The sequence below is a fragment of the Chiloscyllium plagiosum genome, unplaced genomic scaffold (assembly GCF_037043375.1).
Source record: "Chiloscyllium plagiosum isolate Xiang-an unplaced genomic scaffold, Cpla_swu_hap1 HiC_scaffold_8, whole genome shotgun sequence".
NCBI classification, from domain to species: domain Eukaryota; kingdom Metazoa; phylum Chordata; class Chondrichthyes; order Orectolobiformes; family Hemiscylliidae; genus Chiloscyllium; species Chiloscyllium plagiosum.
The window spans coordinates 60,598,451-60,621,012 of record NW_028270146.1 but is presented as its reverse complement, the minus strand read 5'-3'; positions in this window follow the sequence as shown (position 1 = coordinate 60,621,012).

The window sequence follows — 22,562 nt, the reverse complement described above, 5'->3', positions numbered from 1 at the left end:
GCTTCCAAGCACACAAACTCACTCTAAGAAGGTCAAGAGCAACAGATACATGGGGACACAATTACCTGCAAGTCCCACTCCAAATCACACCCCATTGTGAGTTAGAAGTATAGCACCATTGCGTCACTGTCACTGGGTTAAAACCTGAAACTCCCTTCTTAACAGCACCATGGGTTTCCCTACACCCTGAGCACTGCAGCAGTTCACGAAGGCGGCTCACTTTCTTCAGAGTAATTATGGATGGGCAATAAATGCAGCTAGCGACACTCACATCCAATGAACAAATAATTAAAAATAAGCAGTGATGAGGACAGGAACCAAGTAGTCCTGGTTTTGTCCCAAACTGAGCAGGTTATTCCTGTGTAGATATTGGTAGATAGCACTTTTAATGACATCTTCCATCAGTTTGCCGACGATCAAGAAGCTACTGATAGGTGGTAATTTGCTGGATTGGATTTATCAGGCTTTTTATGGACAGGACATTCCTGGCTATTTTCTATATTGTCAGGAAGATGCCAATGTTGTAGCTGTACTGGAGCAGCTTCTCTAGGGCACAGTTAATTGGAGAGCTCAAATCTTCAGTACTTTTGCTGGCATATTGTCAGGGTCCATAGCACTTGCTGTAACCAATGCCTTTAACTGGCACTTGATAGTGCATGAGTGAATTTTTTGAGATGTTTGGAGCCAAAATAGGATAGGAGTACTGTGTGAGCAATTATTTATGGGCTTAAACAAGCTGAAATTTGCAAGAGGGTGGAGAATGAAAGGCTCGCCAGGAAAGCAATGAGGTAACAAGTCTGTTGATGGCAAATATATAAAAATGAATGAGTAGAAGATGGGCAGAAGAATGGATGATGGTGAGAAATTTTAAAACTGGCAGCATTTATGATGGAGAAAGATATGGTGTTTTAAGACTGTCTTGGGAGGTAGAATCAAATGATGCCAAATTTCTGAAAGAATACAGGAGAATGTAATCAATAGCCAGGTCTTCAAGATGTGCTGAATAAATCAGTCAAAACTGAATGCTGAATGAGCAGAATTAGGATTCAATAAAGACAAAGAGCGATTATATTCATGTAATGAACATCCAGTGGAATCTAACTCCACATCAAAAGATGTCATCACAGAGAAGCATGTAGATAACAAAAAAAGGATGAGTCAAGGATGGGTATCTGTCTGACTCCTGTTATAATTATACTGGGAACAGCAGAAAATCATTGGTCAAGTTGCACTGACTAAAATTGGAGAGTCAAGAGTAGAATGAAGTAAGGGCAGTCCCACGAGACTGGCCACTGGAGAGGCATTGGAAGAAGATATTATGGCCAAGTGTGTGAGAAGTTAAAGAGAAGCTAAGGAGGAAGAGCAAGGATAACATGCTGCATTTACGAAAAATGTTCTTTCTGTCTTTGGACATGTCATTGTTGTGACAGGGACAAAATTTGTTTGGAGTGGATCAATTAGTACATTCAGGAGCAATGAGACAAAAATATCTTCAAGGGCTCAGAAGTGGGAGTAGTAACTTACAAGGGCAGGGAGATTGAGGATATCGGATATCAAATGAGTGCAAAAGTCATGATATCCAATTTTTTTCTTCCCTAACTAAAAGCCCAGCAATTCTAGCATTTGTACTTTTGGACTAGACCAGTTCAGACCAGTTCAGCAGCTGCTCCTTGGATGCTGCCTGAACTGCTGTGCTCTTCCAGCACCACTAATCCAGAATCTGGTTTCCAGCATCTGCAGTCATTGTTTTTACCTCAGTTCAGACTGTGGATCAAACCTGGCACCTTCTTGGCGCTTGAAAACTAATGTGAAAATAATGTAAACATTTCCCAAGGTATTTGCAGACGCATGAGCATAGAATCATATAATTATTACAACACAGAGGAAGTCATTCAGCCCATCACATCTATTCAAGGAACAATTCACCTAATGCCACACCCCTACTTTTCCTGAAACCCTGATAATGTTTCCTGTGTAGAAAAGATCCAATTCTCTCTTGAAAACCTCAGTTAATCCTGCCTCACTCCCCCACACTGTCAGGCAATATTTTCCAAATTTAAACCACTTGTTGTGTGACAAAGTCTTACTTCACATCACCGTTACTTGTTTTTAAATCTGTGTATACTGGTTCTCGATTATTCTCTTTCCAGACCCGTCATGATTTACGAATGCCTCTATCAACTCTCCCCTCAACCTTCATTACTTCAAGAACAGTCCCCACTTCTCTAATCTTTCTGTGTAACTAAAGTTCCTCATAACCGGAACTATTGTCATGAATATGGCCTACTAAAATATTGTCACGCCCTTCCCAATGTGTGGCACACAGAACTGGGCACAATATACAGGTTAATGTTGAAATATTGTTTTATACAGGCTTAACATAACATCCTTGCTTATCAGACAATGTTTGACATTGGAAATGTCACAAGGGGATATAAGGACAGCTGACAAAAGGGCAAATAGATATACTTCAAACATTTCAAAATTACTTCATTGACTGTGAAATATTTTGGAACATCCTGAGTTGTGAATGCTAATTTTGGTTTCCATAGCACTCCATCTATCAAGCCCTTGTGTTGAGAACAGATTGATTTTCTTCATCACATTTGGTTGTCAATCAATATACACCAGGGTAACAAAATGATGCTAAATTATTTTCTTTACATTTTTTATCTAAATACTTTGCAGATTGGTTAAAATGCTATTTACACTGGAAAGGCATCGTGGTTTGAACCACAAGTATTTTTATTCACTCTGCTTGCCCAGAATATTCTCTACAGAGCAAGTTAATAACTCAATATTACAGGAAACATCCCATAGGTTTCAGTAATTATTCTAACGTAATTCAAATCACGTTGGGCCCATTTGTATAAAGGAATCAATGTTGTCTAATCAGCCATTTAAAAACAATTTTGTTGCCTAATCCTGTTTTGTTAATTAAATGAATCTGTCTTGATAGGCCACCCTGTTTATATAGTCAAAACAAATCGGTAGGCGGTGCTGACCCACTGCTAACCTTTGAAACTTCTGAACCAAGAAAGATGCGAGACAAACTAATTCTGAGATGATAGTAACCAATTTGGTATTAAATAATTCTGATTTCTGTTCTTCAATATATGACTGTTCCATCTCCAAACTCCCTTTTCTCTCCAAAGTTCTTAAAAATTCTCTCACGTCATTGGCCCTCCCATAGCCCTGGACATTTCTTACCAAAGGCACAAAGAAAGTACAGTTGTGATGGACCATGATTTATTCCAATCCTTTCTAGTCTACTCTACAGCTTCGAATACTACTGATCATACCATTCTATTCCAAAGTATCTCCTTCACTGCCAATCACATTGAGACTTCCCTTGGTTGATTTCATTTTCAATGACTAATGATAACAATGTCCAAAGCATTATTCCTGAACCTAATGCAAATTAGCAACAATATTTATTTCAGTGGATTTATGACTTAACTCACAGCAACTTGAGTAAGTTAATTATGGCTGCATGATTTGAGAATGCATTTATTTATCATTATATTATTCATAATAGTGGCCTTTACTGCCTAGAAGCTGCAGCAGTGCCCTCAAGGGCTGCTGGTCAGGCACACATTCCTGCACTCCTTCACCCCAGCCGGTGGTCCTCAGAACCAAAAGCATGGCAACAGGAAACAGGAGCCCATTCTGAATGCCAGGTACTATGACAAGAAGACAGGGCAGTGTTGGAGGTACACAATCAGAGGAGAAACCATGCACAAACACCTTCAAAGTCTTCTTTCATGGCACTCTAGAGGTGGCCAAGTGCTCCACCTCCACTCTGCTCACTCCCCTCTAATCCATTGAAATCGTAGCCAAGCAAGTGTCACTCATCTCTGGCAAGAAGACCCTCAGCCTGCTTGAGCCTGTTTGTGCAGACTCAAACACCGCCCCCTGGGGTTACCTGACCAAATCTGCAGGGACAATGATCTTCACTGCCACGCTGGCTCCCTCCATCCCAAACACAGAAAATCTCTTTCTGATGAAGGCCAGAAACGTCAATTTTCCTGTTCCTCAGATGCTGCCTGAACTGCTGTGCTTTTCCAGCACCACTCTAATCACAGAACTAGGGATGACACTGAAACATAATAAGAGGGAGAGAAAGAAGAAAACATATTGAGGCACTTTGATTGCATGGGTACATGTACATGAATTGCCTCATGATTTTAAATTTCACTGTTTAGCATTTATATCTGTATTTGAGTCTCCAAATGTAACTGTGCTGGCATTATAGGAGAAAGTGAGGACTGCAGATGCTGGAGATCAGAGTCGAGAGTGTGGTGCTGAGGCTTGTGGGCCAGTGGTCTGAGAGATAAATGGGAGGGTGGGGGGTTTGGGGGAAGGTAGCTGAGAAAGCAATAGGTAGATGAAGGTGAAAGAGAAGATGATATGTTGAGGGGGGGGAGTGTGCAGTGGAGTGGATGGATGGGAAAGATGATGGACAGGTCAGGAGGGAAGTGCTGAGTTGAGGCTTGGGACTGGGATATTGTGGGGGAGGGGAAATGAGGAAACTGTTGAAATCCTGTGTGATTTATCCTGTGTGATTGCAGGGTCCCAAGGCAGAATATGAGGCTTTCTTCCTCCAGGCATTGGGTGATAATGGTTTGGTGGTGGGGGAGTCCCAGAACCTGCCTGTCCTTGACGGAGTGGGAGGGGGAGTTGAAGTGTTCAACCACGGGGCAGTGGGGTTGGTGCGTGTAAGTGTCCCAGAGATGTTCTCTGAAACGATCTGCAAGAAGGCATCCTGTCTCATCAATGTAGAGGAGACCACACCGAGTGCAACAGATACAGTAGATAACATTGGTAGAAGTACAAATAAATTTCTGTTGCATGTGGAAGGACCCCTTGGACAGAGGTGAGGGGAGTGGTGTGGGCGCAGGTTTTGCACTTCCTCCATTGGCAGGGAAAGGTGCCGGGAGTGGGGTGTGGGCTGGTGGGTATCATAGACCTGATGAGGGAGTCACGGAGGGAACGGTCTCTCCGGAACGCTGATGGGGTGGGGAGGGAAATAAGGTTATAAGGTGTTGGAAGTGGCGAGGGATAATGCAATGTATGCAGACGTTGGTGGGGTGGATGGTGAGGACCAGGAGGGTTCTGTCCTTGTTTCATTGGTAGGGGTGAGGTTCAAGGGTGGTAGTGCGGGAAGTGGAAGAGAGGACATCATCAACCACGTGGGAAGGGAAGTTGCAATTTTGGAAGGAGGTCATCTGGGATTTTCTGAGGTGGAATTGGTCAACCTGGGAACAGATGCAGTGGAGGCAGAGGAATTGGGAATAAGGGATAGTATTTTTACAGAAGGTAGGGTGGGAGTAGGCGTAGTCTAGGTAGCTGTTGGAGTCGCTGGGCTTGTAGTAGATGTCCATGGTTAGTCGGTCGCCGGAGATGGAGATGGAGAAGTTCAGGAAGGTGAGGGAGGTGTCCAAGCTCAGGGTGGAAAGTGTTGTTAAAGTTGATGAACTGCTCAACCTCCTCGTGAGAGCACGAGGTAACTCTGATACAGTCATCGATGTAGCAGAGGAGGTGAGGGTTGTGCTGGTGTAACTGTGGAAGATGGACTGTAACCAACAAACAGGCAGGCACAGCTGGGTCCCATGCAGCTGCCCATGGCTACACCTTTGGTTTGGAGGAATTGGGAGGATTGGAAGGAGAAATTGTTGAGGATGAGGATCAGTTCAGCCAGGCGGATGAGAGTGTTGATGGAAGGGTACTGGTTGGGACGGCATGAGAGGGAGAAACAGAGGGCTTGGAGACTTTCGTCATGGCGGATCAATATGTACAGGGACTGGATGTCCATGGTGAAGGTGAGGCGTTGGGGACCAGGGAAATGAAAATCTTGGAAGAAGTGAAGGATGTGGGGAGTTCCTGGACTAAGGAGGTCAAGACAGTATCTAGGTAGACAAAGATAAGTACAGTGGGACAGGCGCAGGCTGAAACAATGGGTCGACTGAGAAGTCAGGTTTGTGAATCTTTGGTAGGAGATAGAATTGGGTGATTCTGGCATAATGCCTAATTTCATACTCATGCAGAATGTACCACGGATCAATGGTTGTGTTGAAAGCCTGCTGCAGCATGTGGAAGCATGATGGACAAGGCCCATATAGGGCAATGGGTTCTACTGGAAAGTGTTGATATGAATGCAGTGGTCAGTGATGTCTGGGGCAGGAGGTGTACAGCCTCAGGGACCCAATGCATTAGGATGGTCAAGGATTTGGGACCCTATAGGTCTGTGTCCTGTACTATGCATGAATTTGTGTAAAATGATGTTTCCCTTTAAAGTGTCTCACATTGATGAGTCCTGCAGTCCTCTCCAAAACAGATTGAGTCACCTACTCCACTCACTCTGAGTGTGATCACTGCCATTTTGTATCCTGTTGTGTACTTTTGATTTTTATTACATTGGAAGGTGATAGTGACCACACTTTGACTGGTTGACTCTCAACTCTGTCTCTGGTGTGGCTCCAAACATCCATATCCCTTCAGGGTAGCCCATCCCCTGAAACTCTATGGGTTTCACACCTTCCCAGTCCCCAGTCAAGCTGTTCACATGAACCTTTACCTGCCCAGCTTTCCCCAGCCCGTGGTATCAGAGGTCATCTTGCCAGGTGTGGGCAGATACTGCCCACACCCTTTCACAGATCCTGAAAGATTGACCATGGCACACCCCTTTGAATGAGCAAAATGGACAGCCACAGATGAGAAACACCCAGTCCCCTGCCTGATGCCAGCACGTCTCCCTGACCATGTCAGTCCTAACCCACCACCATACTGCTGCAATGAAGCTCCCACTGTGACCAAATCATCTGACTGCAGAGGCATGGACCTCCTCACCAAAACACTCAAAAACGTGCCGACAGCCAATCCCCTGCATTGGAATGGGAAGCTGCTCTTAATACCCTATGATGGACTCCCTAATTGATAGGTGTCTCCATGGACTTCAGTGAATATGACTCCCCTAAGACTTTGAACCATGGCTGTTTGTTTGCTGCAAATGCCATGTCTTAGCTATGTAAACTGTTGGCCCATGGTGAAGGTGTGACAGTGACGTAGCACACTGCCGTACAGCAAGATGTCCATCTCTTGACTGAGGACTGCTAAGCAGCAATGGTCGCAAGTCTGCACCAACTGGCATGCTGCGAGTATTCTGGTAGGTGCTGAGTGAGTGAGCATTAAGGGAGCACGCAGATAGTCCTGATATGTAGCCAGGTCTAATCCACGAGCTGGGCACATGTTCCTGCATGTGAAATGTTTTTACAGTCTGCTTTCAATACTAGTTGTTGGCTCAACCTGCAATGCAGATCTGTTCTTCCTAAGTGACTTGTAAGCGGATAGATGAGGTGCCACGATGGTTGTGAGGAGTTGGCATCTATTGGATGTCAATGGCCGTGAATAAGGCTTACATGAGACTGGCATCCATGTATCATGCACTGAGATACTGAGCAACATGGAGGCTGATCACAGCCTGTGGCAAGGTGAAGCTGCCAAGTACTTGCTGTGACTTCCATGTTGAGGTTTCTCAACATCCAGCTTGCATGGTGTGTTAGATAAGATTGAAATATTAATAAGGTGAGCTGTGCTGTTAATAAGGAGTTGAATAAGCTTTAATCCTCCTTAAATGGCAACTTGCCACTGCCTGGTGAGAAACTCACCTCACCATCATCAAAAGCACAAAATATGGGGTGAGACATTATTGATATCAAGGTCAGTCTCATCAGGCTTCTCATCTAATTCTGCCACAAATTTCACCATCATCCATGTCACACAGCCCGTCATGAGATTCCAGCCTATCTATTTTTGAAAGGAAGAGTTAACAAAATGAGTATTAACCTTACAGAAAGTGCAAATGAGTGATTGATAATGGAAAATAAAGAAAAATTGAACAGGTTTTTTTGCATCAGTTTTTCCCATTGAGGATACAAGTAACATTCCAAAAGCATCGATAAACTATGAAATGGAAGAGAATGAGGAACTCAAGAAAATCACAATCACTGGAGAAGTGGTACTGAGCAAACTGTTTGAATTGCAGTTTGTTAAGTGCCTGAGTCCTGATGGACTTTATCCTGGGCCATTAACTGAAGTTGCTAGTGAGATTGTTGATGCAGTGGTTTTAATGTTCCAAAGCTTCCATGGTTTTGGCACGGCCCCAGTAGATTAGAAGATAGCAAACATAACTCCTTTATTCAACAAGGGAGAGAGAAATTGGAAAGAATTTTGAGACATAGCTCTTTCTACATTTTAACCTATTCAGTAGAGAGTCAGGGAAGAGGAGTCCAAAACTAGAGGACATAGGTTTAGGGTGAGAGGGGATAGATTTAAAAGGGACCTGGGAGACAACTTTTTCATGCAGTGCGTGGTGGGTGTGTGGAACAAGTTGCAAGATAAGCTGGTGGAGGCTGGTACAATTACAACATTTAAAAGGCATCTGGATGGACATGAATAGGAGAGGTTTAGAGGGATATGGGCCAAATGCTGGCAAATGGGACTAGGTCAGTTTAGAATATCTGGTTGGCATGGATATGTTGGATCAAAAGGTCTGTTTCCATGCTGTACATTTCTATGACTCTTAAGTATGTCTATTTAGTGTGTGTTTTAGAAACATGCACTTGCTTTTTTTCTCTTTCCTTTTTAATGAAGGTACCCATCTGATTGATAATAGCAAAGCCAATTGAGCCAGTATAGTGACCATGCGAGAGTTAGTTTCAAATTCCATGTTGTGAACCGACAGGAAATCTTGAACCTTCTTTGGAACTGTGATAGCAGAATGGACAGACATAGGAGGACTTCCCTAAACCTTATTCAAATGTCTCTGATAGATGGAGTTCTCTTTACTTTTTCAGCAAATCACATTCTCACGAAAGGGAAAGCAAGCCAAGGAGCTTCAATGGTCTAAAGCTAATGTATGCCATGTCAAAAATGAATATATTATGAAGAATATCTAAAACTTGGTCAGGTAAGTGAGCTTTCAGAAAGAAAGTCTGGTGGATATACCGTTTTCCACGTATGGAGTCAGCTATTATGAGGGGGCATAGCTTTAAATTAAGGGGTGGTAGGTATAGGACAGATGTTAGGGGTAGACTCTTTACTCAGCGAATCGTGAGCTCATGGAATGCCCTGCCTGTAGCAGTGGTGGACTCTCCCTCTTTATGGGCATTTAAACGGGCATTGGATAGGCATATGGAGGATAGTGGGCTAGTGTAGGTTAGGTGGGCTTGGATCGGCGCAACAGCGAGGGCCAAAGGGCCTGTACTGTGCTGTATTTTTCTATGTTCTATGTTCTAACATGGATCCTGGGCCATTGAAGGAATAGCAGGGTAAAGAGAACAGGGTGACTGCATAAGAGGTTAGAGATAGAGTTTAAGAGGCAGGTGCAGCGGTTATAGGCCTCAGCAGGATAAAGGTTACTGAGGTGAGTAGCAATGAGATTATGGAAGAATTCAATCATATTCAGTGATGCTGGAGTGACATTTACTTTAGTCTATTCTAAAACTTCCAAGTAACAGCTAAGGGCCTGGTTTCAAATGTAGATAGCTCCTGACCGTTGTAATGAATCTATTGGGATAGAGGTGACCCTCCCCTCATGGTTTTTGAGCCCTGGCTTGGACCCACTACATTAAAGCTTATTAAATTAAATTTACAAATTAAATTTGACCTGTGAAAGCATCTGGGGAAGTGGGCTGGTTTGTCCTTCCGCACCACTGTTCTGAGGTAAAGTTACATCAAACACTCACACACTCTATTCCATCAAAGTGCGGTCTAGTAAGCAGCAAATAAATTGACTGATAGTACTTTACATCTAGCCATTATAATATTAATTATTTTGGACCTGATTATAGTCAACAAAATGAAAGCCATAGCAATAAAAGATGAGGTTTAAAATGATCTTGTAATAGAAGCTACCAATTTTGAAATATTTAGAAAGCTAATTGTTTTGACAAAGAAAATGTCACGGGTGTTGTCAGTTCAAAGTATTTTCACACTTTCTAGGCTTTCATTCTTGAAAGAGACATCTGTTACCTCTTATTTTCTTCCCTGTCATATGGTCAGAGCAAACAATCCCTCCCCCAGACACGGTGAGGGACATCCTCTGCTAACTGGGAGGCTGCCTATTCGAACAGCTGGGCCTCTCAACCATTCTCAGCCAGACGCCAGGAGTCTGCATTGAAGGGCTTTTGTTTTGTCAGGTGATCTTTATGTAGACAAATTAGTTTCCACACGACCACCATCGACACATAGCAATAAAGTAATGACTTAATGAGCAAGCAAGTCATTAACTACAAAAGTACAAAATTATGAAACGTTGAATTGAAAAACGTTTGAGTTTGGAAATGCTTCAAATGAATATTTAAAAAAAGCACAGAAAAAGTAAACTGGACAGTGATATATGTGTCAGCTTTAATGTTGTCTGGGTCCAATCAACTGGACAGTGTGATTTATTTTCTTAAAGCAAAGAACTGCGAATGCTGGGGATCTGATGAAGAGTCACTGGACTCGAAATGTTAACTCTGCTTTCTCCCCACAGATGCTGTCAGACCTGCTGATTTTCACCAGCAATTTATGGTTTTGATTTATTTTCTTTATAATAAGAGTCAGATTCAGAGTCATACAGTAGGGAAACAGACCCTTCGGCCCAACTTTTCCATGCTGATCAGGTTTCCCAAATGAAACTAGTCCCTTCTACTTACATTTGACCCATTTCCCACTAGACTTTTTCTATTCATGCACCTGTCTAAAGGTTTTTTAAATGTTATAATTGTACCTGCTTCTATCACTTTCTCAGGCAGCTTGTTCCTTGTATTCATCATCCTCTGTATGAAAACGTTACCCCTCAAGTACATTTTAATTCTTTCCCCTCTCACCTTAAACCTAATTTTGGACACACATACCTGGGGAAAAGACCTTTGCTCTTTACCTTATCTCTGCCCCTCGTGATTTTATAAAACTCTAACAGGTCACTTCTACAATCGAGAGGAAAAAAAAACTCCTTGCCTATCCAGCCTCTCCTTATAACTCAAACCTTCCAGTTCCCAGTAACATACATGTTAATCTCTGCCGCACCCTTTCCAGTTTAATAATATCCTTCCTATAGCAGGGCAATCAGAACTGTATGCAGTACTCTGGTTGCATATTTCTTCCTCACCCCAGTCACCATTGATTCTCCAAAGAATCCATCTGCATCTCTCTCTGAAAAGAAAATATTTTATGACTGCTCTCCCTGCATTTTCTGAGAGAGCCAATTCCAAATTCACAGAAACCTCTGGCCTGGAAATGGTGGGCCCTAACTTTAAAACTATGGTTTCCTGACATCGGAATTGACCTGCAACAGGAATCCACCTTTTATAAGTTTGCTTTGGCAAGAGGTTTATCAAAAATCCTTAGACAGCAAAACCACATCCATTTAGAAGGACATCGGCAGTAGTTATTTTCTTCTTGGCTGAAAAATGCTAGCAGGTGATTGGTTGGTTGAGACTTTGAGTGGCTGAGCCATAATGACCAGGGAGATCTCAGGTTTGATCCCCAATATGTGGGGCACTTTTCAGAATGTTGCTATAATTAGTATCACGCCCTTGAGTGTGGGGGAGGGGAAAATTATTGAACATTCTCATTCCGAACCCAGTGGCCCTGACAGAAATACAGCAGAACTTTCTAAATGCGTCAAATGTCCTGATGGAGAGAGACTGGAAGTGCATGGGGCTTTCCTTTGAAGGCAAGATGATTTGCCGCACACAATAATCTACCAGATATTCAGAACCAAGGTGCCCAGTCAATCATGCAGCAGGCAAATGGTTAATGGCTGCAGTGTTACCTCACAGGACTGGTAGTCCAGGTGCCCTAATAGAAGGGCATACGAACTGGCATACACACCCTGTCATCCAGCAGCTTCAGTCCCATTGTGTGAGTGGGCATTTTGAAAGTTCAACTGCTGCTGCGAATTACTGATCTTATTTCCCAGCTCCAAACACCTGGCTCCCTCAAACCCCTGAGAAAATTGCAACTGCAAATACCTGCTGCTTTTGCGTAATGTCTCCATGCAGGCCATCTGGGTATAATCTGGGAATAGCAGGAGATCATGTTTCCCAGTGAGAGCAGCAGGAGGCATCTAGATCTGACAGGGTGTGTGTGTTTGTTTGTTTGTGTGTGTGTGTGTGTGAACATTAGCTATTACAGGGAACATGTCTATAAAGGGATTATCTTCCCAATGAGATGATACTTAGCATTCTATTTGTCTGCAGGCCAACAGACATAGACTTCTCTGTGATACTAAAGACTGGGGCAGTGTCCTTGACTAATACATATTGACACCTGCAAAGGAAAAATTGGGTGACCCAGTCAGGAATGAGGATGAATGCTCAATGGCAAATGATGAGACCATTGCATCCAGATAACAGAACAACAATGTCTCTAACTGTGCATCAAGAATTGTGTGTACAGGAAACATGCGTAACACAGCACTGGGAAATGGGTTTGTGCAGAACATGAAGATAATTCTTCTTCCTCTCCATTACAGTTCCTTGCAGCCAGAACATGTTAGGCCACAGCAGGAAACAGGAAAGCAAGCACAGTCATTGTTGGTGAGTAGATTTGTTGTTGATGACTCAAACTTGTTGGATGCTGTGAGATGCAAGGTCATCTGCAATGAGAGCACAGATGTCTGTGATCATCTACCTGGATAGTCCCTTATAATACTGGTTCTCAGTCATCTGAAGACAGATCTAATGCTGAGGGTATTGCATCCATTGCTTCCTGCCCCTCAGGCCTTTCCTAATGCCCATGGTTGTGAACTTCCTATGGAGAATGTTTCTCCTCCTTACCACTGAACCTGAAATCCAAGAGGTGTGTTATCTTTGCCAGCTGCTGCCTTCCTTGTGCTTTAGGTGACTTCTCAATTATGTTTAGAAACCTTGCTCCTTCCTCTTATGGACAACAGTGGCCCTGTATCTTGTACTACCTGGATGCTTTCTCTCCCTGTAACCTCTGTTGTCCCCAATATCCAAGAGAACCTTTTCACTGTTCTCCCTTTTATGGACCTGATCTAATTCCCTGGGGTGACTCTTTACGGTGTGTCCTCTCCATGCACCTGATCTGCCACAGAGCCAGCATGGAACCTCTATGCTCTCACTTGAGCTGATACAATGTGATAGCAATTATCATGATGTAATGCTTATGTTAACTTCCATAGCAAATAAGTGAGATGTGAGTCATGCTTGCCTGCAGGGCATCATGGTGGCTCAGTGGTTAGCACTTTTACCTCACAGTGCCAGGCACTCAGGTTCGATTCCAGCCTCAAGCAACTGTCTGTGTGGCATTTGCACATTCTCCCTGTGTCTGTGTAAGTTTCCTTAGGATGCTCTGGTTTCCTCCCACAGTCCAAAGTTGTGTAGGTTAGATGAGTTGGCCATGCTAAATTGCACATAGTCTCTAGGGATGTGTAGGCTAAGTGGATGAGCCATGGGAAATGCAGGGTTACAGGTTTAGGGTAGGGGGCTGGGTCTGGGTGGGATGCTCTTTGGAGAATTGATATGGACTCAATGGGCTAAATTGCCTGCTTCCATACTGTAGAGATTCTACTGAAGAATTAAATGAACACTTATTACAGCACCCAGCATCTATACATGTACACTACACTCTCATTGGCTTGTGTGCCTGGCTCAAGCTAAGGAATTCAGATGTACTGTAACAGTGTTCTCTCAACACAGAGAGAAAACAGGGAGATGGATTCTGAGAACTTTATACGATTAGACAACATGCCATGAGATGGTGATGACATCATAACCGGCTCCCCGAAAGTTATTGCATATTTTGCTGGAGTGTAAATTGCCGCATTTCATTGCCCAAAAGAAAACTAGAACTTGTTGTAATAACAATTTCACCTTTCACAAATACTGACATACAATGAAAATAATTTGTTCATTTTTTAATAGAAAAACTTAGGATGTCAATCAATTGAGATTGATTTAGAAATGCTGAAAACAACATCATTTGTCTTGGAAGTATTTTGTGATGTCAGATTATTCTCTAAGCAAAGTGACTGTAGAAAATATGGGTCAAACAGAAATAATTCCATCAAATCAATCCCAGTTTCCTTCTGGGTGTTTGGATCAGGCAGTCACCTAGCTACATGCTAATTGGACCTAGCCATTAAATATTGACTGGACTTGCTGCTGCCACTCCAGACAAGCACACCCCTCATTCTGGCTACATTCTGACACATTAAAATCAAACTTAAAAATCTCCCCTTCCTTGAAAAAAAACTCCATACAAATTGATTTTGAGCTATGAGTATGTGAGTGAATATCAAATTAATTTGTATCAGAATTGTAAAAATTCATTTGCATCCCAGTTATTGCTACAACAGTTTATATCTATATAATTTGGCTGGGCATACTTAGCATTTCCTGTTATATTTGAGCATTTTCCCGTGCAGGTTAAATCAGAGTCTCCTTCTTCATGCCTCACCCACTTTAATCTGCAGCTCCCAATCATGCATTTAAAGAAATCTGAAAGCATCAACTACAGCTTGGTGAAATTTGTTTCTCATTTCCTTGAGAGTTCTCAGGTATATCTCATATCTGGCCACGAGGAACATCAACGCTTTGAAGTTAAGAACTTCAGTAGGCTTGCAATTTAAGTCAACGATTTTTCTTGCACCAGTTGATGACAGTGATATTGATCGCAGTAGAGAAAACATCAATTTCAAAATCTGACCTTTCTAAAAGTGGCTGGCCAACATAAACTATACTGCAGTGAGTATCTTTCCCCTCCTCCACCCCAAGCTGAGCAGGCACCCCACCTTTGCTCTGAAAGACACAAGTGCCAACAGTTTGCAAATTCTGTTGGCCCAAGATTTGGAACAAGATCAGTGACACAGCCATGAAGTGGCCATGAGATCCACCCAGTCTCCGATCTACCCGCAAAATACTGTCTCTAGAACTTCATGCTCGCATTATCACTGTTGCTTCTCCTACTATCAGTTGTAGTTCCAGCATTTGCACAAACCCAAGCCTAACCTTATTTTTTGTTTCCTTATAGTGTTTTTAAAATTTCTGCCTGCCCTCTACATTGATCTCTTCACTATTATGGCCTCGGTCTTCCAGCGCTGTCATTCTCATAGAATTAGCACATTCTTCAAATAATTTTAAAATATTCCACTTTTTATTCTAGTTGGATCTGAGCTCTAATCTCCAATGTTATCCTCCAAAATGCAAAACTCATGTCTCCAGAATTACTCACTCTAATACATTCACCTTTCGATCGAGAGTCAACTGTTCCAATAAGCACTTCACTGAAACTACTGAGTTGACTGTGATTTTGAAAGCATATACACACTTTGTCAGAAACTACATCATTAAAAAGTGCACCTCAGGCTGAAGAGCCTGCATTTAAACATGTCTGTCCCATTATATTGAAAAATGGCAGTTCCAAGACGAGTAGTAGTCCAGGAGGCAGTGAGAATAAGGGCTTCTTGTCACAATATAAGGTCCTCATTTATGCTGCCATCTGTTCAGGACTTTTGACAAGCTCAGCATGGGCTGACTGTGTACAGCCCCTCCTACTCTGCATTTACTGAATGACTCCAAAGATATGGCCTCATTGCAAAGAACAAGCACCATGCAACATCACTGGCAATTAATTATCTAACAGATTTTATTTATCTCTGCCTCCAAGGAAATGCTGAATGAAACCAGAATATGCAACAGATTCAATGATTTTGTTTTCTTTTAAAATTATTTCAGACACACGATAGCTCGTCATTAAGCTGACTACAGCCCACATGTTAGTGTTCACAGAACCATAGAGTTATTATGGTGCAGAAAGAAGCCATTTGGCATACCATGAATAAGGATTATGACTCACTGCCAATCTCCTGCCATTTCCCCATAAGTTCAAGATTGTTTTCATTTACGAATCATCTAATGCTTTCTTATGTGCCTCAATTGAACCTGTCTCCACTAGTCTTCCAGGCAATACATTCAAGACACTAACTACTCATTGTAGAAAAAGATTTTTCTTGCATTTCATTTGTTTCTTTTGCAAATTTCATTATGTTTGTGACCTCTTATTCTTGATTCTTTCAATGAGTGGGAACAGTTTCTCCATATCCATTCTGTTCATCTGCCTCGTATTTTTGAAAACTATGATCAGATCTCCTCTTAGCCTTTTCCTCTCCAAATAAAACAGAAGGAAATCTTTTCTCTACCTTCAGAACTGAAGGTGTGAATATTCCAATGACAGTCGGAAAACCAGTAGATGACAATGATCAGTTTTTAAAATATTGTACACTCCCAACCTTTGTGGATACTTCCAAAGTTCGGAGCCTGGCTGTCCTGAGTATGCCCACTAGAAATAACAGGGAGAATTCCACATAGCTCAAAAGTATCTTTACAGGACAAGAAATATTTCTTTTTCACAACACTTATGGCTCAATTTTAAAACTTAAAGGTCCAAAAACACTCTAATAGTAAATAAAGAACGGCAAGAGTATAAGGCAAGTGAGGCAGTTGGGTGTCATGTGGTTTGGAACAGTGGGCACTGTGCCAGGTGGGTGAAAGTGAGGACTGCAGATGCTAGAGATCAGAGTCTAGATTAGAGTGCTGCTGTAAAAGCACAGCAGGTCAGGCAGCATCTGAGGAGCAGGAAAACTGACATTTCAGGCAAAAGCCCTTAATCAGGAATGTTGGGCTCTGTAGGAAGTAAGACAGTGGTGTGCCAGGTGGATATGGTGCCAAGTGCAAAGCTAAGGGCTAGTGTTCCATGTGGGTGAGTAAGGGTTAGTGTGCCAGGTGATAGGGTGCCAGTTGTGTAAGTAGGGGTTGTGTGTCAAGTAGGTATGTACCAGGTAGGTAAGGGGCGAACATGCAAGGTAGGTGAGGGGTACAGGGTGGTCAGTGGTTGAGGTTGATAAAATGCCAAATGGGTGAAGTTGGTGGGTGAGGGGAATAGGGTGCAAGGTGGGAGCGTGGGGTAGGTCAGGGGCCGGGGTAGGTCACCTCGCCTGGGAGAAGGGGAGGGTGGAAGTTTTCAGATCCAGCAGAGGTGAGGATGGTGGAGTAGCACTTAGTGGAGGGGATGTTTGCTTCTGGAGTTGCAGATGGAATGTCAATTCCAGCCTGGCTGGGCAGGGGTTTAGGTTGTCACTTCAGGTGTACCCGGGATTGGAAGTAGTTAGTGGAGTCAGTGGTGAATTGGGGTTGTTGGTTATTTCAGCTTAACATTAATTTATGAGTTAAATTAAGTTTTTAATTCACTAACCTTTCCTGGGAAAGTATTATGTTAAGTGAATCAGTATCCTTCAGTAACTTCTTTTACTTTAATGGAATCCTTTGGAAGATTCCAGATGAAGAGGATTTGCCCATCAGGAAATGTATTTTCCTAGCCATTCGAACAGTCAGCTGTGCTGGGATTCTGCATTGTCCTGATGTGTAAGCTCAGTCCATGCTTCTCCAACTTCTCTCTGGACATTGAAATATCTGGGCCGAAGTTTCACATGCCTGGAACTGTTCTTGTAAACCTCCTCTGCACTGTCTCCAATACATTCATATCGTTCCTAAACTGAGCAACCCAGACATTTACACAATCCTCCAGCTGAGGACTAGCTAACCTACCCGACAAGTTCAGCATAATCGGTTTACTCCTATACTCTATGTCCCTGTTCTTAATGCCTAGGTTACTTCACACTACCTCTCCTGCCACCTTTAGTGACTTATGCACATGTACGCTCACATGTCTGTTCCTGCACACCCTTGAGAAAAGACTCCTTTATTTTGTGCTTTTTTTTACGGTCCTTCTACCAAAACATAACACCTCATACTTCTCCACTTTGAACTTCATCTGTCACCCATCTGCTCGCTCCACCAGCACGTCAATGCCTCTTTGAAGTTCTACACTGTCCTTATCGCAGTTTGCAATGCTTCCAAGTTTTGTATCTTCCATAAACATGAAAACTGTCCCCTGCATATAAAAGTTTAGATTATTAATGAAAAGCAGGAAAAAAATGGGTGCCAATACTGACCTCTGCAACCTCCATTACAAACTTTCCCCCCAACCCGAAAACTAACTATTAAACTTACTTTGTATTTTCTCTTACAATAAATCTTGTATCCACATTGTTACTGTCCTGTATGTTCCATCAGCTATAACCTTTTCATATGCCTGTCGTGAGGCATTGAATTGAACTTGTTTGAAGGTCCATGTAAACCACATCAGCAACTTAACATTTGTCATCTTTCTCTGTTACATCTTCAAAAACCTCCAGCAAGTACATTAACAAGATTTTAACTTCAGAAATCCATGTTGGCTCTCACTAATTAACCCCTATTTCTCCAAGCGAGTTTTAATTCTATCCCAAATAATTGTTTCAAGATGTTTCCATTTACTAAAGTTAAATTAGCTGATCAGTAATTGTTGGGTTATCCTTACCACTGTTTTGACCAAGGGTATTATATTTGCAAGTTTTCAGTCCTCTTGCACTGCTCCTGAGTCTATGAAAGAATGATATTTGTTGCCACTGCCTCTGCAATTTCCACTCTAACTTCCTTCATATCATTTTCTTTTTAATCTTACACTTCATATTTTTTCATCCAGAGGATCTTGAGATTTTTTCGTCGCCTATCCTTTTTTGAAGAAGTACTCTTCAGCTGTGCCCAAACCATCTGAAGGAAACCCATTGTTCAGCCACAACATTTGGTTCCTGTCTGTGCAACCTAGCTCCATTGTTACCCAGTTGATGTTCTCCTTGGCTCCCACCCAGTTAATTATTTTTACTCTAAATTATACTTTGTCTTTTTGCCTTGTTATCCTATAATAATCACTGCCCCTAAATGTGCCCCCGTTGACACTTGCTCTACCTAGCCCACCTCATCATAAGATACGGCATTTGGCAGCGTCCCCTTTCTTGTTGGACTGGATATATACAGTGTAGAAAATTCACCTGAGCACAGTCTGGGAATACTCACTCCTCACTACACTTACACAACCATTATCCCAGTCTATATTCTGGTAATTAAAATCCTCATTATAACTACACTATAATGTTTGCACTTCTTTGTAGTTTCCTTGCAGATTTGTTCTTCTATATCCTTCCCACTATATTTAAAAGAATGGAGAAACACTATCTATTGAAATATATCTATTAAAATACATTTGTGGGGATCTAAGATGGCGGCAATCTGAGAAGATCACACTGCAGAGCTTCGCATCGCAGCAGGAGCAGGATGGTCCTTTCACCCACCCAACCCAGGTCATCAGGATTTCTTGGGGCGTTGGAAAGATTGTGGAGCCCCAAGAAACATTTAAAAATTGACTTACCTGTATTTTCAGCTGTTCAGAATGCCTAAAAAGGGAGGAGGAGCATCTGAGGCCGGGCCTGCAGCTCAGCCTGCAGCAGCCTCGGAGCCGATTACTCTCCAGGACCTGGTGAACCAGCTCTCGAAATCTCGTGAGATGATGGGGAAACAGATTGAAGAGAAACTGGCGCCAGTCTCTCTCATGCTGCAGAAGCATGAGCAGCAGCTGGGAGACCTGGAGAAGAGGATGGATGAGGTGGAGCACAGGGTCACAGTGGTGGAAGCTGATGCCAGTTCATTCAAGGAAGAGATCCAAGCCCTGAAGACGCAGGTTCATAATTTGCATGACCAAGTGGATGATCTTGAAAACAGGGGCAAGAGAAAAAACATTCGGATCATCGGTCTGCCTGAGGGTAAGGAAGGTGAGTGGCCTGCAGAATTTGTTGAAGATTGGCTTCCGAAATTCCTTGACTTGGAGACTGGCATGAGAGGATTGAAGATACAGAGGGCTCACCGGGTCACAGCACGGAGGTCGGGTCTGAGTCAATGCCCTCGTCCTTTCCTAGTGCGGTTCCATCATTACTGGGATAAGGAGAGAGTCATGGAGGCTTCCAGACTCTAGGGGAAGGATCCAAAGGCCCTAATTTAGGAGGGGTCTAAGATAATGTTTTTTCAGGACTTTTCAGCGGCGGTGATCCAGAAACGAAAATCGTATGATGGTGTCAAGAGAAGATTGAAGGAGCTTGGAATTCAGTACTCCCTGAGATATCCGGCAGTGCTTCGGATCATCTTAGATGGATCCATGTATCTCTTTGACACATCGGAGAAGGCAAGAGACTTTGTGGACAAACTAACCTAATTTAAATAATTGTAGTATGTATAAATATTGTTGCTTGTGTATGTGTTTATCATTCTGTAAAAGAAAAGGAGGAAATCCGGTTGGAGCTTTGTTTTTCCCCTTTTTTTTCCTCTATTGATAATAATTTGGTTCAAACTATGTCTGGCGGTGGTTAAGATGTACATTTTAAATTTCTAGGTTAGGACATACCAAAGGATGGGTGGGGTATTTATTCCCCTTTTTTTTATAAAATAATGTTTTTTATTCATATTGATATTCTATGGGGTGTTTATTCTTTTTAGCTTGTGCTTGCGATATGGCTCTAGCTGGGAAAAGTGAAGGTGTTTGAGATGGTTAGATGCCTATTTATGGGCAGTTCGGGATGGGTAGTTGCCCCCTACTCAGCGCTATTGACGCTTTATAAGTTGGTTTGTTTTCTGGTTTTTGTTGTTTTTTTATTTTTAATAATTTTGCATGTTTGTTAAATGTAGTAGTTTTAGTTTATGTAGTTTTTATATTTGGTGGACCATGCGACACTAAGGCTCAGCAATTTGTGGTTCGGGTTCCTCCTCTCTGGAATTTAAATGTAATAGCAGAAGATTATGGCTAATGATTTGATTAAATGGTGTATCTGGAATATCAAGGGAAGTCACTCACCAATTAAGAGGAAGAAGGTACTCTTGAGTCTTAGAAAGGAGAGGTGGATATTGCTTTGTTTCAGGAGTCACATTTGGATGACAAGGAGCATCTGAAATTACAGCAGAATGGCTTTTACCGAGTTTATTTTTCATCATTTAATACCAGAAGTAGGAGAGTGGCTATAAGGAAAAATCTCTCATTTAAATTGTTGGAATGTGTTAAAGATACATACGGGAGGTTTGTAATTTTTAAAGCCTTGATAAATGGGGAAGAATATGGCATTTTAAATGTTTATTGTTCCCCCAGCTCATCCTCTTAAATTCTTGGTAGATGTTTTTTCTAAACTGATAAGTCTCAAGTCTCGGCACATCATTATAGGGGGAGATTTTAACTGCTTCATGGACCCCACAGTAGACAGGTTGCCTAAAGGTCCCTCGATACCCTCTGCACAAACTAAACAGCTATTGGGTTTGTGTGGGGAATTAGAGTTGGTGGACGTCTGGAGGTGTCTCCACCCTACAGGTAGGGATTTCATGTTCTTCTCCAATCAGCATAGATGTCACACGAGGATTGATTTTTTTCTGACCCCTGCGGGAACCCTGGATCTGGTGGCATCCTATACGATTGGTGATATTGCCATCTCTGATCATGCTCTAGTGTCCCTCGTGGTTAAAATTAAGGATGTTACAGTGGATTCAAGGTACTGGCGAATGGACCCCTTTATTCTCATGGACAGCAGGTTTGTGGAGTATTTCTCTAGGGAATTTCGGACATTCCTAGACATCAACATAGGCTCGGTTGATAGCTCATCTGTTCTCTGGGAAACTGCCAAAGCTTATGCCAGAGGGTTTGTTATTTCATATTCCACAAGTAGGAAGCGGCAGAAGGGTGAGCAGCAACGTCTCCTTGAAGCACGGTTGAAGGCAGCCGAGAAGGCTGGTCAAACTACAGAGGATTATGGTACTGTGATCTACACTAAATTCCGTGATCACGCAGACAGCAAAGAAGGAGCTGGCTTTTGCAAAGCAAAGGTTATACGAGCATGGTGACAAGCCAGGCAAATACTTAGCATACCTTGCCAGAAAGGGAAGTGCCTCACAAACCATTACAGCGATAAGGGAAGGGTCTGGGAACCTAACATGTGATTCTAAAAAGATTAATGTGGCATTCCAGAGATTCTACTCTAAGTTATATCAGTCTGAGAATTGTGAGGAGGGGCAGGCCAAAATGGAATCCTTTTTTAGAGATCTGAAGCTCCCGGGTGTGACTCCCGAACAACACTCATTTCTCAATGCCCCATTATCAGAGCAAGAAGTGCAGGAAGCTGTGAGGCAGCTTCAGAGTGGAAAGGCGCCCGGTCCTGATGGACTTCTTAGTGAATTCTATAAGGAATTAATAAGTATACTGTCAGGCCTGATGCTGAATATGTTTAATGATTCATACAGTCATGTTTGTCTCCCACCATCTCTGAGAGAGGCCAATATTTCACTTATCCTTAAAAAAGGGAAGGATCCAGAAGACTGTGCTTCATACAGGCCCATCTCGCTCTTAAATGTGGACTTTAAGATCCTCTCTAAGGCTCTTGCGTTAAGGCTGGAAACTGTGTTACCCTCTATTATTAAAGAGGATCAGACGGGCTTCATAAAGGGTTAGGAGGCTGCTTAACGTAATTCAAGCATGCCAACAGCAGTCAATACATGGATTGGTGATTTCTTTAGATGCAGAGAAGGCATTTGACCGAGTTGAGTGGCCGTACCTTTTCTATACTCTAGACCGGTTTGGTCTGG